Source organism: Anabas testudineus, chromosome 7 (assembly GCF_900324465.2).
Source record: "Anabas testudineus chromosome 7, fAnaTes1.2, whole genome shotgun sequence".
Classification (NCBI taxonomy): domain Eukaryota; kingdom Metazoa; phylum Chordata; class Actinopteri; order Anabantiformes; family Anabantidae; genus Anabas; species Anabas testudineus.
Window position 1 is genome coordinate 19,003,653 of NC_046616.1, and position 17,998 is coordinate 19,021,650.

Genomic DNA, 17,998 nt, shown 5'->3' on the forward strand with positions numbered 1-17,998 from the left:
TACAGTGATTAAAACATGAAACTTGACTAACAAGTAATAATCTCTGGTTTTCTCGTTGTCTAGATTAAAGTGGGACACATTAAAGGAATCCTACGGTCAATAGTTAATTTTCCTAAGGCAAACTAAGAGCATATTTCTTTCCGATGGTGAACTGATAAAAATCTGGATTTTTTTGTTCAGGTTAAGACCCAGCTGATAAACTTTACTCTGCCCCTACAAATAGCACTGACAATGACATTTACACATTCACTCAGAGACTGCTCTGCAACACAGTCAGCAGAACTGCTGACGCAACCATCCAGGAAAGGACGTTTACAGAGACATCAGACCCCTGTGTTTAGCCTCGGGGCTGAAATGCTGTAAATGCAAACACGAACAACACCAGCATCCACAAGAAAAGACTGTGACCATCAATCAAACACGACAACATGGCAATTACACCTTTATGTCAACATTGTGCAAGTGCATGAAGAAATCCTGTTGGTGTCACTGCTGATCTGAGGGCAGGGACTGAGATAAGGATGTCAAAAAGGTGCCTTGCGCATCATCTCGCTAAAGGGAATTACAGAAAGGGCATCTCCCTCATATATCTTATTGTGTGCTGACCCAGAGGATGGTCCGGAGAGGCTCATTTACCAACCTGCTTGTGTAGATAAAACAATGCTTATTCTCACCTGCAGCTGAATGTGACTCAGCCATTATCAGGAGGGATCCTTGAAAAGGAAGTGGGAGGCACCAGGGTTTGAATGCTGAGCGAGGAGCTGCAGGGATCATTTACAGCCAGCTGCCATACATCCTCCCTCTCCCCCTCAGCACAGCCCCTTTCCCTGTCCCCTGATAGGTCGATTAATCATTCTGTCACAGAGATAGTGACCCAATCTGCATGTAAGGCTGTGTGGCGAAAATGTGGAGGAGGAGAAAAAGGAGGAGAGAGGCTCTGTGCACTGCAGATAGGCCATAGACATTTTTGATTTAAACAGGAAAATATGTAGAGAGTGAGAGTATGAAATCTCTTTTCAAGCCAGACAATCAGCTATTGTAATTCATTAAAGGAATAGTTCAACATATTGAGAAATGGTCTTATATTCAATTTCTGGCTGTGTGTTATATGAAAAGATTACTCCCAACCACTATCTTATATCTGCACATTAAATATTAAGCTACAGCCAGCAGCCAGTTACTGTAGCTCAGTGTTGGAGAGAAACATATTCAGCATTTCTGTTATTTCAATGTGAAAAATGATGAATATTTTCATTTCAAAGACAGGGGTTTCAGCTTTTCATGTGTTAAGATTTGCATCTTTGTCATGCATGACAGTAAATCAAATACAGTGGCAAGAAAAAGTATGTGAACCTTTTGGAATTGTTATGGTTTTCTGCATTAATTTGTCATAAAATGTGATCTGATCTTCATCTAAGTCACGAGTATTAACAAATATGATGTGCCTAAAATAATAAGACAAAAGAAATTCTGACCTTTCACATCTTTATTGAGAAATTGAATTCCAAAGGGTTCACATACTTTTTCTTGCTACTGTTGGCTTTGGATAGTTAAATAAGTAAAACAAACAGTGTAAGGATGTCACTTTGGGTTCCAGGAGCCTGTTTTTCATACTTTACATTTTCATTCATGTTGGTGAATGAAATGAATCAGCAGGAAACAGAGGAAACAGCTAGCGCTGACTGACAGAAAACCAAATCCCCCCTACAGCACCTCTAAATCTCACTAATTAACATGTTTCATCTCATTTTTATGATCCATTCAAAAAACCAAAATGTAAAAACAGCAAGTCTGGGTTTTATAGGGGGCTGGCAGCTGTATAAACTGAAAAAAAAAAAAGGTCTGGCACATAAACCCACCTTAAATGGCCAATTGTTGTAATTAGTCAGTAGAGTAACTTGGCTGCTGGTTATTCAGTATCTTCATAGTTGCTGTGCAGACATGAGAGTGTCAATCTTCTCATCCCACTCCCTGTCACAAGCCTATTTTCCAAAAAGTCTAACTGTTCCTTTATACTAATTACTGACAATATGTGCAACTTCATGATCTGCATAAATGCAAAGGTTTGATGTAGCACTGTAGGCATTACACAAAACATCTCCAGTATGATGAAACAAGCTGAAAGTAATTTCACTCATTCTCTAGAGCAAAGTGTTACCCTGCTTGCTCTCTCTAACCATCACAAATCCTTTCCTCTAAGATCAAGCTAAACAGCGAGAGAGAGACAGAGAAAAAACTAAATACTGCCCGAAATCTCACAACGAAATTGACATGTTTTTCTCTCTCTAACGATTAAAGCTTGGTGAAAATGCAGCGCAGCGGGGAGCTGCAACTTGGTGACAAGCGTCTGACCGTTTGACACTGAGGCTCTCTGCTGTCGTCTGCCAGCAACACACGAGCGAGGCCAGGACTCAGCTATCACCTGGAGTGAGAAGCTGACAGCAGCTGAGTAATCACAACTGATACTGCTAATGTGCCAAACGAAAATCACTGACTCATTCTCGGGGTCCGATACACTGTACTTCTTCTTGAGAAACAGTCATATATAAGCAAAGAGGATATATTTCAACCTAATTAAGCTGCACGAAAACAAGGGTGATGTTGTTGCAGGAGGGCATGCCCACTTTGGTGGCACAAGTTCCTCTTCTTCTTTGAGCAGTTCTAGCAACTGGGCACCAGCTCCCTTCTTGGTGGGAGCTGACAGAAAAAAAAAAAAAAAAAAAGGAAGAAAGAAATACGATTGGTGAACTTCAAAGCATCCTCTCATTTTTCTGGTTATGTATGAGAGACTCGGAGAGCATTTCTCAGTGTGGGAGCCACTGGGAGCGGCAGCCTGAGGTACGGACTTAATGAGCCTGCCTGAATGTTTTAGAGCCTGACAAGACAGACCCTACAGAGCATGCTCAGTATCAAATAGCCTCCTGCTCTCTAGATGTTGGGAGAGTAAACATGTATGCAGGTAAAGTATATACCCAGCAGTATATACTTATAAAACTATCCCTCACATCATCCACACTGTGTTTGTTTACTATAGCTCTGAAACCCGAGTCGTCAGGTGACCACTCTAAAAGCAACCCATTGACTGTCTAATTACACCAGAGACTCTGGGGAATGAATAAACCTGGTTTATATTTCAAGATGTCACAATGATGACACAATGCCAGTAACGACAAAAGATGAAATCATGCTCTTATTGCACAATGTGATCGCAAATGTGATCATTTGTGTTATACAGTACCTGTGTTTGTCTGAGAGGTTCACACCAATGCAATGAAGTTGGATTTGGTTTGGATTTAGTGAGAACTGTGTGGTGCTAATGAGGGGGGTAAGAACCGGGCACTACGAGGTACAAGCAGCCCAAGATAGGTTTTTGTCCTTGCTACTGTCACCTCTATGCTGCCTGTGCTATATCTCCCATGAGAGACAGCAGAAAAAAAGAGCATCCTGCAGCACTTTATAAAATCCCCACCCCCTTACTCTCTATACTCCTCAGCACAACTGTCAGCCTCTTTTAATGTCTGACTCCTCAAAAGATAAATAGCATTGTGGCTTGTGTCTGTTTTGTTACAGTGTGGATACAGAACAGTAGACAGTACAGTAAAGTGCCGGTTCTTTGGCTCCACTTGGTTGTTTCTCACTGTTAAGAGAGGTTTGGAGGAGATGCTGGTGTAGCTAAAGGGGTAAGCACGGCATCTGTCAGCAGGGCAGCCTCCTGGACACTCTCCAGGAAAGAGGTATTACACCCACCAGGCAAACTGAATGAAGCATGATTGATGAGAACAATCTTGATACAGAGCTTCACGCTCCTTCTACAAATTCACAGAAAATCATAAGAGATTGTGCACAAACTGCATGAAGACCAGGCCCATATGTGGATCCTGGTCCAGATCTGGACTGACTGAGAAGATGCTCAGCATTCCCCTTCCCAAGGCTTCTGAACTAGCTCTAGAGTAAAGTTTGGAACACGGGCACCAGGAAGCAACATGCACACGGCATCTACAGTAGCTGATGGTACAACAAACAACAGGAAAAGTCAGATGCAGTCTGTAACAGCAGTAAAAAACCACCAGGCTGTTTGAAATTCCTTAAACAAAGTGTTCAAGAGGAGAGTTGAAACGCACCCTTACCAGCACTACTGTAAATCCGTAATCCTGTTCTCCACAACAGGCTAACCCATTCACCAAAGAGGCACTTAGGGTTAACGCTACAACGCCGTAATAACGTCCCTCGACTGCTCTCCCATCAGCACCAGAAACTGCAGTCCTCCTCGCGCTGTTTCCACTGCAGCACTACTTGTGCTCCCATGCGCGCACACACACACACACACACACACGCTCACTCACTCATTCTCTCTGTGACTACCCCCACCTCTGCTTCTCTCAATCCCCTCCTCCTCTCCCTCTCTACACTCTTTCTATGCATTTCACTGAAAGGATCCCCCCCCCCCCTCCCCACCCTTCACCCCCCACCACACCCACTCTCCCTTCGCTGTCTCTCCATCTTCCATCTCTCCTTCCACTCTAGCGCTCGCTGCTCGGCCGGCTGATTTGTGATGCTGCTCACAAGGTGCTGTATGCAGCAATCTGTGCCCCAGTCCAACACATGAGGGCAATCCAAAAGCAACCATATGCTCTACTGTCTGACCAGCACCCACACCCTTGTTCAAACAGCACTGCTGCTTAGGGACTCCACAGGGTTGTGATATGTGCCCGAGCTTACAAGGTTGCAAGTGCTTGAAAAAAAAAAAGTGCCTGGAAATAAGTAAAAAGAAAAAAAAATGACATACTGTAGATAAGACCTCTAGATAATAGGACAAAGGCGAGAGGGAGCCTGTCATTTGCTGTGTGCTTACCGCAGCAGTAGCCTGCTGGTGAGCCTCCTTCGCTCTTGCTATCTCTATCCATTTGTCTGAATTATGTCTTTGGACTTGCACCACTCCCACAGTCATCAAGGAAGATTTTAATCCTCTGACAACAGTGTGATTATTTATTTATCACTATATGACTCACTGTATACTGCAAGTGTATATGTATACTTTTTTGTGTAATTTGAACATCACTGCTTTATACAAGCTCACCAAGCTTGATGTGTTAGGTGCTGTTCTGTGATTAAAATCACAAAAATTATAAATAATAATAAAACAATCACTGTATTAATCTAAAGTTTAACTGTCCAAAATGCCACCCAGACTTCTTCGCTCACACTGTAGAGCAAATCTGCTCCTTTAATGACATGACGTAGAGCACTCTTTCACCTAATACCAACGCCGCACCAGACAGTCCGGAGCCCTTCTGGGTATTACTGTGTGTCACAGAGAATTATCATTGCCCCTAAATAAATCACACTCCACATTGGCCAACAATGAGCACTTGGACCAGAAATCAATAAAGTCTCAATCAGTCAAATTGGACGGGAGAAAGAGGTCTAGCTTTTTCTGATTCCGAAACATTCAACTGGAGAGCGAGGAATTAAATTTGTTCCCCGTCTGTGGCATTACCATTTCTTACTGCTGGGCCCGGGCAGTAATGTATGGTTGGTGGCTTTGAATTAGAAGTGATCTGGTAATTACAGGGCGGGAGAAGCTGCCCCAGTAATGCTAACAGAGAGAAAAATTACACAAGATGCTGTGTGGTAGGTCTTGTTACTATATCTTAACCTAGCACTTGCTAGGCAGCTGAAGTATATAAAATAACCAAAATGCTGGTATTTTGTATTTTTCTTATTGTACCTGAATCCTGCGAAGAGACCAACGAGGTGTTGATGGCCACAAATGTATCACTTCACTCGAAAGGGTCATCATTTCTGGAATTAAAAGCTCGGCACTGTCATTTTTTAACCGTTACTCAAACAGAAGTAAATAGTGTCTTTGTTTATTGCCTCCTTTCCCTTGTAGATTGCTACACAGTGCTAGTGAGTGATATGCAGTATCTGGATGGCATGTGTGCTATTGATTCAAAATAAACTACAATTCCCATCTTTATAATAACGGTAGGATGATGATGCTTATTGGCAGAGTTTGTTGACTGTGTACTACATAATATCACCTTTAGTATCACAGAAACGCAACCAAACCCAGACGGCAGCTGTATTAGCTCTTTCACAGTTATCTGCCTCCATATTGGTTTGTGTAGGTGTAGGGTGAAAGTAAAATGGCAGCCGTCCACTGCAATTCCAACTAAATGAAGCTCAGTTGTTTCTATTCCCTCCTCATCAACAGCATGGCATGACATTTAGGCCACACTATTGAATCTACAAGATTTAGTTAACCTTGTATTCCTTCAGTGCGCTCGTTTCCATGCTGTAAAAGGCATCTTACAGCCCAGTGCACTGGCAGGTCTGAGTCAGTGTCTGAGTGGGAACAGGATATTGATCCAACCAAGATTCATAGCATGCTGGGTAAACCCATGGTGAGCATCACTGGCACCTGTCCCGTGAGACATGAAACACAGGATAGTGATTTGTAGTGACAAGTATGAATGCTCTCATCATGGTTTTATACTGCTGACTGATGCTGCCACACCACACACTGATAATCTAGTAATCATCAGCATAATTTCATTAAGTAGGGAAAAAATTCAGACCTTACTTTGAACTAAACGGGCCAAGGCTCCAGAGAGATTCAGTGCAACTCAGAATACATATTTAAAAAGGCGTGCGTGTTGTGGAGACTAACAGCATGGAGCTTACAGCCATGTATTAAAGCTGATCTGTCAGTGACTGTAGGAGCCATTAAAACACCAGTTTCTCTGCGCAGTGATTAATGTCATGGCTGTGTTGACAAAAGTGACTATTTCTGAGACAGTAGAGATAATCAACACAACTTAAACTGCTGCTTCTTTCCTATGCCGGTGACAAACACACAGCAAACATACACATACATATGACAGTGCCTAGTATTTCTCTGTACACAACATGTATGGCCAGATTCAGGGGGGCACAGCGTTGAACCACCAACCCTGGAGTTTATAGACAACCGCCCTATCAACTCCTCCACAGTTTGATCTTGTGAACATGCATTTAGTTAAGTAGTGGCAAAGCTCACCCGAGTTATTTTTTACAGTGACTGAACACTTTGTGTATCGTTGTACTGGCGTGAACAGGGATATTTTCAGTACTGTGCTGTAATGATAAAACATTTCAAGTAGCTATGATAAATAGTTTATGTTAACAAAGGAATGAATTAGAACGATGAAGAACTGCCATCAGCTTGTGTTTGGCAACAGTAGGCAGATGTTTTCTGTGAAAAGCCTCTCCCACTGTAAACTACCTGCTTAGCACCAAATGGCAAATGATGGAGAACACAGCAAGACATTTAGCAGTTAAAGAGCCAGACTCTGCCTCTGTGTTAGTAAACACCTACAACAGCTCTAAATGAGAGGGTGTATTGGATTTCCACACTTCCAGATGAACACTAATGTTGCTTGGTTGCTACTAGATGAAAATTTCTCCACTTGCTGTTAAAAATGTACATACGTCTGGATAAAATTAGAATATATACATTTAGTACAAGCCTCAGTCTCTAATGTAGCAGCATGTTCAAGCAACTATCATGCAGCACCAGTCCCCCAGGACATGAATTCTCATTCAGTAGATGTTGAAGCTGATCAATGTTAATAATGATGAAGCAGACACAGGGCAGCGAGGGCTGAATAATGCCAGATGGCTGTAGTAAGAGAGCTGGTGTAAAAGCTGTGGCCAGTAACCTTCCTCCCAGGCGTGGTTGTTGTCCGCTGAGGTTTATTAGCTTTCTGTAGTCCCTGAAGCAGTTGAGCTTCCATCACTCATGGAAATGACTCTGATTAATCAGCTGAGTGCTGGAGTGTGCAGGGTATGCTGGAGAGTGGCGCAAAAAGAGTCAGTCCTACAGTAAATCATGCCTGTTCACAGTGGGCTGCATGCTCATCTTCACCATGTCTCGCTTGCTCACTACACACTGCAGTGGGCTCCTTCCTCCCTGGCACATGCAAAGCTTTTCTGAGAACAGATGGGTGAGCGGGGAAAACCCAACACACACAACGCTTCATGCTGACATCTAGTGGAGTCCAAAACATGTGATTACGCAGATATTCTGTGATTTAATTCAGTTTTAAGAGTAAATAACTCCATTTTACAGAAAAGAATTTTCCTTTTAGCTTAATTACGGCCTCAGTTCAGCCTATCATCCCATCAGATTGTTATTTTATGGGACAATTTCAGAAAGCATCCAGCCACAGACAGTTTGGCCATCCAGGCCATGCCTGCAGTGGACAGTAAGGGCATCGGGGCAAGCTGGATATCTAAAATGATGAGGAACGGGTGAAATGTCTGAGAGGGGAACTGCAGAGCATGGAGGCATATAACAATGTGCAGTGATTTGTGTCCTCTTTCAGAGGACCGTCAAAACAATGACACTGGGCCGCTGTGATGAAGTGGAGAATCTCCTCCTCCTCACTTCTCTCTTTACTGTCTCTGAGCACTGGCTCCGCTCCTCAACTCACTCATACTTACAGCCAAATTCGGGAATCTTGAAAAGTGGTTGGAGGTAATCACGGTGAGAATCTTGTCAGTCAGAAACCCTGCAAGAGAAAGACAGGCAAAGTTCACTCTTTAAGCCAAAGATTTCTGAGAATCTTCACAAGACACTGGTTTAAAGTTTTCCGCTGAAGCTCAGTCATTTTGATGATTACGCAAATCTGCATTTCGACTGATTTGAACTTGGTGTTGAAAAATCAATGGAACTACAACAACACAATTGCTAATCAAACACCTTGTATGATTAGCAGTCCTAGATTAAGCAAGGATAAGAACAAATGTAATTTTCAATTAGCAGATTACAGATTCTTGTAACAGCAGAAATGATTTTGAGTCAAAAGAATATTGATAGCTATCTCCCTCTGACATAAACAACATGATATATGCCTGAAGCCAACTGTTTTGATGCACAACGCTGCAGGACAAATGAATTATCAGTGACAGCTATCTGTCACACATGATGGCTCACCAGTTATTGAATTAATTCACTGTCATTACCATAGTAGCACCCTAATGACCGTCTCTTTGAAAAATGGCTATAAATCAATATGCGGCACCTAAAACCGCTTTTTAAAACCACCTCACAAAGTTCAAACCCGAGTCAACAGGGTGTTGAATTCAAAACACACACATCTAGAACACATTTCTCTCATTTCAAACCCTTCTAACATAACATCTCCACAGTGATCCTCGTTGTTATTCTTGCCCATTTCTTGCCCCCACCCCCTCTATGACGGGGCTGGTTTTTCACCTCATCTTCTACTGTGCCCTTTAATATGCTTTCAAATCCCACTTTGCTGATGACAGAAATAAGGAACTTTTATGTTCAAATTCCCCCCATGTTCTTCCAAAGACCTTTGAGGATATTCTATTTGTGGCCTAATTTCCTTCCTCCTATTTTGGCAAAACAATCTATTTCATGACTCACTGGACTTAATTGCTTTATTGTAATTGTATCATGAAAGACATCCACAGGGAGAGATAACCAACTTCAATTTGAGCATTTCAGTGAAGGAAAACAGTTCACATAATTTCAACATGCCATCACCAACACAGGTTTCCTTCTGTGACTTAACTGTATTATACGTCATCTTTGATAAACATACTCAAACAGTTGAGTTTCCTATTGAAATCGTTTTTTTAAAGTATCGCCCTCAAGATCAATCCACTATTTAGGTCCAAAATGAAATTCCAAAACAAGTACGATACTTTGTGCAGGTACACAATCTTCCATTAGCTATAAATTGCTTTGCCGAGGAAAACAGCCTCTGATCATTCTGCCTCGTGTTACACACTCAATGTGTAAGGTGTTTGGAGAATTTATCCCTGACTTTCTGATTCACTTTCCTATCAAATTTGAAGCAGCTTGTTATCGTAGCTCTAGTGAAAATGTATTAACCACTCAACATATTGGCACATCAACTTTAACTGCTCTTGGTGAACGACAGCTGGTGGCCTTTGCTTCTTTCGCTGCAGCAACAGGCTCTACTGAAAATTCGACCAGCAAACTAAACACAGCTCCATGTAGTTTTCTAAATTCAGTTGCACCTCTCGCTATTAGAACCAGAGGGTCAGAGAGCTCTACGCTCTGGTTCACTAAAGACACAGATGCTCTTAGGCAGGCCTCCAGGAGGCTGGAGAGCAAATGGTGAAAATCAAAACTGCTTTCTTTCCTCTAACAAAAGTGTGCTCTGCCCAGTAACATTATCCTACATGTCTTTTCTTTATTTCTTCTGTAGCCAAACAAACTCAAAGGTAACCATCTTTATGGTTCAGCAGTAATAAGACAGATGAACTAGATGAAATTTGATTATTATTAGCTAAACCAGTTCCATATGCTAGATGAAATTAAATTATTATTAGCCAAATTATTTCCATATCTCCAGTTTTTGTTGCAATTCATGTTGAATTTCAGAGACAGAGAGACTGAACTAATCTTTTCAAAGATCTTTGGCCAGTTTTGGGACCTACAATGCTCAAAACGGTTAATTAATGTCTCACAACTGGCATTATATCCACTAGTTTTAAATCTGCTGTGGTTAAATGTCTATTTAAGAAACCACAAATTGATCCAGGGTATCTTATTAGTTATTATCCAATAACTCCAGCTTTCCATTGTTTTTGAAATATCAGACAAGAGTTGTGTCTCGGGCCTTTCTTATTGTTATGTGGAATGTGGAAACTCTGTAAAAACTGTTTTACTGGCGATTCTAATCTGTTTAATCTGCTTTCAGGGTCTCTCTACTGAAACCGCACTTAGAAAACGTAGAAGTAAAGGATCTTTTGCTTAGTATGGATTAAGATTCCACCTCTGTATTTTTCTTACCCTGTCTCAGTTTGATACTATAGAGCATTCTAAACAATCATCACCATTAATTATTTTCGATGTGAAAAACGGAGTACCCCATAGTTCTGTACTTGGCCCTCTTTTTTCTTCTGTCTATAGTCTGTATTTCCATTTCTTGGTCAAATTATACACCGTGATAAAATTCATTTGCACTACTACTGTATGTTTATAATCCTCTGCTGTATGCACTCGTGAAAACACAAGCTTCTCAGATTCCTGTTTAAGAAAAGCTAAATGTGACATAATTCCTGCTCCTAAATTCACCTAAGACCCTAATATGCATGTGATCTTTGTCCTCCACAAGTACGAGCCACTTCCTGTCTTTCTCTCTCTTCCTCACTTGTGTTCATGTTACATGTATGTCTCTCTTCTCCGGTGTGTTCCCTCCCTTCTCCGTTACACTTGATTTGACCTTTTAATTCTAACACACCCCAGTCAAATCATTTTGAGACAACAGGGTGACAGATGATAAATATCTACTCTACAATAAAGAATAATTTCAAGGACATACTGTAGAGGAAACTAGTCAGATTTATTCATTATGAAATGTCTGCAGTCCTTATAGAAGCACAATGAATCTGTCAAAGTGAGTAGTTTGCTGCTAGCCGAGGGGCCACAGTGACAGGGAGGTGAAAAGCTTCAGCACAGCTTCACACTGCAGCACTGCAAGACTACATGTGGCATTTTCTTTGTTTCAACTAGAACAGCCAGATGACAAGGACTGAATTCATAAATACAAGTTCAAACCTCGCTCAGAAATAATCTTTTTAGATCATTGATGAAGAATTAGCTACCTGAGAAGTGGAGATATTCACATCTTTCCCACAACTACCACCCAAAAAGAGCATTTCAGGAAGACTCTATCCTTTGTTTTCCATAACATGTACACGTAGTCATATCCAAATGAACACTGGTTAGTCCTCCATTGTATGGTGACATGCAGTAGTTTAAACAATGGTCTTAAATGAATATTCTCATCTCATCTCCTTATTATTAGATAATGGGATTCTGTATTTTCTAGCAAAGTTTTTTTTCTACTTGCTTGAAATGGGTGTGGCTCTGTAGAAAAAGGTGATATCATGTAACTCATCACCAGTCAAGATCTGGCACCATTTGAACCAGAATCTAATGACAGCTGATATTTAGTCACTGCCAATAAAAAACAGTTTAGCTAAGTTTCCAGTCATTGCATACGCACCAATTATGATTGTTGCTTGAATTTCCGCTGAATTAATAACTTCTGAAACTATCTAGCCCCGCCACTGAGTAAGAGGCGAGGTACACCATAAAATGCTGCCAGTCTATCACAGCACTGACACAGGGACAGTTAATCACGTTTCTGGACAGTGGGAGGAAACTTGAGCACTCGGGGGATATCCATACTGACGCAGAGAGAGAGAGCATTCATCACGCCATTGTTATTAAAATGTTTGTTACAAATTTCTCCCAAATTGTCCTTTGTCAACTGTCCAAGCAGTTTTCCAGTATTTTCTGAGTGAAATGTTCACTGTAGCACTGTAGCACTGTCTCTGTTGGCTGGTTATTCTACTGAATCTTTCAATGACTGTAGGCTTGTTGCACTGATTAAACAAGGCCACGGTAAGACACATAAAATAAGGCTTTCCTCATATATTCCAAACTGCTAAACATCACACTGTTGTCCAAAAGGAAGAACACACTCTGATTTATATTGGCTCTTATCCCACAATTGATCTCTGTTTGATGAAGAGGACCATGTAGCCCAAACAACTGGAAAAGTCACTCAGCACCAAACTACAGGACGGTTCCATTCTTTAACAAGATTACTCTGCAGCTTCTCAGACAGCACTTGAATTGCAGAGCCCCCAAGGAGACCGTGTTTTCTTTTTCTCTCTCCCAGTCTCTCATTTTCTCTGCGTCTGTCTCCACAACACGTGCCTCTCCATGACTGTTGCTCCTACTCAGACAGGAGAGGGTGGGGTTTAATGTGGGGCAAAGGGAGCCTACAGGAGACTTTTGGGGGCTCTCGACCGCCCTGCACTCTTCGAAGCGTAGCGTACGAACGGTGGAAGATGTGCTTGTGCGAGCTAGGAGCTTTCCACACAGGAGAGATCTGGCCCAAATTTAATCTCTCTATTGTGAGGATGGCGGGTTAGAGGGAAAAAAAAAGGGCCGTGCCTGCTGAAATCCCACTGGCAGTGCTGCAATGCAGGGGTTTAACATAGAGCCAGAAGGCAGGCGAAAACATTAAAGAACTGGTCTTCGGTTAACACGTTTTTGCACAAACACAAGTGCACATAGACAGACAAATGCATGCATACAGGCGGACAATAACCAATTTCATCTAAGACAGCTAGGTGAATAGTGTTTGACAGGCAGAAATGAAAGTGATTTTATCGTCATACAACTCTATGCAACAGACAGATAAAGCTGATGTGCTTTAAAGTCCTGTAGGTCAAGAACAGTCAAGCATTCCATGGCAACAATGTCAAAAATATATTTAGATGCTATTTAGTAATAGTTTAACACCATAAAAATGTTTAACAGTCTAAAAATCAGCTATCATCAAGACTGTGTAGGTGCGGTTTAATCTTATTAAACCAACCAAACGACCTGCCAATTATCATTAGGTAATGCTATGTGATTATGTATGATTCTATCACTCACGGCAACAAGCTGATAAGGAACACGAATTTAAGGCCGTTTGAAATGGTTTTATGCTGGAGGTTTTAATCTATAAATGATCTCCACTACATTTGGCTGAATATAAATCAAGGTGGAGGCTGCCGTGGGCTTTGCTGTGAGTCCATACAGTTTCCCAGAGTGTGAGAGGTGAAGAGCGTGATGTGGTGGTTGCTTACATGACAGATTGCTGACTGTAGGAGTCTTTTACAGTCAGCAGAAACAAGCAATTGATAACACTTTGCTTTCTCTACGCTCTGATAAAGCCAGTGCAGAGACAAGAGAGACAGACGGTGTTGTCCATCAAAATTGTTCATTTCAATTTGAGTCAAACCAAAAGTCAAACCAAAAGTCAACTGTAATGTATTGTGGATTTAGGAAGTTACTATTTCTGATAATGTACAGGATTTGTAAATTTGTCATAGCTGACAGCATTAATTCTTATTCATGGTGATACAGACAAAGCGGCTGTCTCGAAAGGAATCATTTCGCCTCAGGCAAAGCCTCAGCTCTCTCTTGCCCTGACACGCTGTGGCCCCCCTCAGTTTATCTGGGAGCCCACCAAGACCAGGTTGTCATTATGTTGCCCTGTAAAAAATGTTAGTGTTTGAAAATGTATTGCGTGACTGTTCTGCCACTAGGAATGGCAGATGGATCTAAATACTAAGATACCTATGAGCCTCGGCCACCGTTGCCATGGAGAAAAGGCCAGTCAAAGTTGAGAATCAGAGTAATAGTGAAGTCGAAACTGCATCACTTGAGAATAAAACCCAGCACAATAGTTGCTGAATTCACCCACAAATGTGCAGGAATTTAAAAGTAAACTAAATTCATTCATGCTGCAAATTATTTTCTGTTCTCAACACTGTTACATTTAGCCTTGATTCGTCATTAGCAGCTCATGTTACAGAAGTTTAAGCTCATTCACTGGTGATTCTGAGATGCACCTTGGAAATCAAACCTATCACCTTGCAAATTGGTAGCTCTAATAAAATGTAATTATATAATTCGAAACAAAACACATGGATGGCTGGGTGCACTTGCGTCGCTTACACTGGGGAAGAAATGACACTGGGATGCTATGGGGAAACTTTTAGTAAAACTTTTATGGCATTTCTCATTTGCAATTTTTAATACAAAACTTGTTCAAATGTAGTTTTTCAACTTCACAATTGCTTCCAGCAAAAGTCTAAAAGGACAACTGAAATGTGTTCCAACAAAGAAGTGTGATTATTATAACCCCGTCCCGGTTAAAACTGTAATGGGCCAAAGATCTATCTAAGCTAAATGTAAAATGGATTCTTCAAATCAATTTCAGTGTCCTGCCTGGCAGCGGTTAAAAAGTAATTGCTCTATCGGCCACATGACACAGCATAAACACAAACACAGAAAGTCTTTACAGCTTTTAGGAAAATGATGATCTCACTTTATTTATTTAAAGCAAGTGCTGTTTCTCACAAATTAATCCTGATGTGTCCACTTTTCTCTAGGTACCTGCTGCACTGTGAGACAAGTCCCGTGTTTACATGAAGTTATAAGGCGATTCATCATCTAGTCCCTGAGAAATGGTCAACAGCAGGGATGAAACTGCACACTAGTCAATGAAACATGACAAACCACACTAGATTAAACAATATTAAGAAAATCATTCAATTACTTACTCTGCTTTTGAGTATTTATTTTGAATAAATCTCATTTTGACAGGTCTAATTAGGCAATGTGTTGTTTGAGTTTATTATTTATAATAATTGGTTGGACCTTATGGAAGAGGACAATCTGTGCAAAAAACAAATGGAAAAGGGGAGAAAACCTTAAAAGCTGCGATGGCTCTGAATCACATGCTTCCTGAGAACAGTGTGGCTCTAGAAAAACAGCAAACTCCCCAGGGGACCAACAAACTCTTATAAATGTCAAATAGGTTTTAGTAATGTGCTCTGCGACCAGCTATTTGGACAGGGCCTCTCAACATAATAAACCATATTACCTACCAAGGTCTGTCTAGCTGGAGGAACAATATATCCTCATTCTGTTTAGTGAGTGTCACTGTTCGAAACCAGAAGGCAACTGTTCATCTTTATGACACACACCCTTCATGTAATGATTGTATGTTGTGACTTAGAATAAAGAGTCCAATCTTTTCATCAAACTACAGAAACGATAAACTTGTTAGAGGAGGGTGGGTGTTCCTTCTTTCCTTGTAATGCGGTCAAAAGTATTGTAGGACAAAGGACAGACAAGCCGCAAGTGGCTCACCAAGTGAGGAGCGGCTGCTCATGGGGATCATTCACCTTCACATTGTCAGTGAACTCCATTACAAGGCAGGCCTGAATCTTGGAAACCACTGTGCCATTAGTCAAACACAGACTGGATGTGGCAGCTAACCTCTCATGATAAACTCCTTGTGTCAGAGTCACGGCACAGTTGTAGCTTATAGCACAAAACAGAGTATGTGTTTCATCTTTAGATCATAGCGACAAACAGAACATTTAACATATAGTAAACTGAGTAAACTATAAAAATCTTTAAATCAAGGGAATAAAAATCATACAGTCGACAAGGAACTGTTCTCCATTTCACCATGGTTACAGCTCAACAACAACATGCTCGTATTTTTGATTAAAGGAATTAATGCAGGTTGTTGCCTCCCACCATGATGATCTCTCACTTAAAGTCTTTAATGTACATGTCTTTAATCTACAGCTCCTCTTCTGATGATTAGTCAAGTGTGTATATAAGAGTAGTGTTACTTACTTTTTAAAATTAATGGTGTTACCATTTAGCTCATCTCAAAAAGTCACCGTCTCCAGCTGAGCGATAGAAAGATTTGACCTAAGCACATTGCAATATTTAACTAAGCTCATCTGTAAAGTAGACAGTCTTTTTCAATTAAGCACTCATTAAAATTAAATTAAGCAGTGACCTTTGAAACATACGAGCACAGGGAAGGGGAGAGAAAGGTAGGCATGCATTAAGTTGTACACATCCATCTCTGTTGAAAATGAGAACTATGTCATGTTTCAGGGGTGTCTTGTATTTCATTCTGGTAATAAATAGCCTCCAAACAAGGAGCACATGTTAATTATATGAGCTGTCGCTATTGGTGAATTGCAAAATATACAGTGGCAAGTGTATGTGAATGTGTGGAATAATGACCTCAAAAAAGCTAACTGGAGTCAGGTGTTAGCATAAGTTAAGAAAATTAGTTTGGCGGTGTGAACTAGAGGTACTCCAAGTGACGAAAACCACTCTAACTTTTTGAGTTTGCTCCACACAAGAAGAATATGCTTATGTGGGCCATGCCTCACTAATAGTAGCTTTCAGAGGAGCCACGATCAAGAATTGTTGATTTACATAAAGCTGGAAAGGGTTACAAAGTAGAAAAATCACCAGTTTATAGTTAGGCAAACAATCGACTGCAATCTTACTAAAAGGAACATCATCCCAATCGTAAAGTATTGTGGAAGAAGCATCATGATTTGGGCCTGCTTTGCTGCATCAGGCCCTGGTCAGCTTGCAGTGATTGGGGGAAAAGATGAATTCCTAAGTGTGTCAAAAAATTCTTCGAGACAATGTGACAATGCCTGTAAGTCAGCTGAAACTCTGTAGAAAGTGGATGATGACAAAGATCCAAAACACATTACAGTATTAGCCAGTATTTGCCTCTTTAAATGTGGGGGCCTTGTGGCTCAGTGGTTGAGCATTGGGTCGGGATACAGAGGGTTCTGGGTTGGCATCCTGAAATGCATCAATCACGTTTGACCATAAACAGAGACACACTCAGGAAGACAAGAACACTTACATTAGGGATGTTCCTGCATCCAGACAGTAGTGTATTAACACCTGTCCTCACATAGCCTCGCAATCTGAGAATGGCATCAACAATCAATGGAAGGAGGGAAAGGGAAGACGAGACCAATCGATGCCTGTCAGAAACACCACGGTAATTGTGCACTTATCAGCTGGGAGCAGCTGCTATGAACTTTAAGGAGCCAGAATTAGATGACCATCCCTGAGATAAAACTAAAGTTAAATGTACGTATAGACACTACATCTAATTTATCAGGTTTAAAGTTCTATATAAAATATACAGTATATATATAGATATCTACATATATACATATGATTTTACAAGTCTTAATAGGTTAAGTTAACAGGTCACCATAGGATTACTACATAGCATTAAATCAGCTTTAAAGTATACCATAACTAGAATTTCTACCTCTTGCTATATCCATACAGATGTCAGTTAATGCACTAACAATTAAAAACCAGAAAGCCTCGAAGACACAATAACACAAGCCAAATATTTCCACCCAGCCGACTATATGTGAAATTCTACCAAGCTAACTGACGTTACTCTATCAATTATTCAGGAGGAGAAAGGCTCACAAAAAGTACTGCTCCCCTGGCTATGCTGCAGTAAATCACTGTATAGCACACCATCTGCTGCTTGTCAGCGGTTGCTGTGTGCACAGGAGT

The 17,998-nt window shown here is 41.0% G+C and overlaps 1 protein-coding gene across 3 annotated transcripts in view; it reads right to left on the reverse strand.

The window, feature by feature from the left end:
- The window catches only part of LOC113166743 (synaptotagmin-2-like), a 45,283-nt gene that overhangs the window by 14,369 nt on the left and 12,916 nt on the right, over positions 1–17,998 (reverse strand). For 2 of the 3 annotated variants that reach the window (XM_026366883.1, XM_026366881.1), the window contains exon 3: positions 8,488–8,555. The gene's annotated coding sequence lies outside the window, so the exon portion shown is untranslated. Of the gene's footprint in view, positions 1–4,127; positions 4,221–8,487; positions 8,556–17,998 lie in introns of those variants that run through there. The other variant, XM_026366882.1, reaches the window with a different exon arrangement.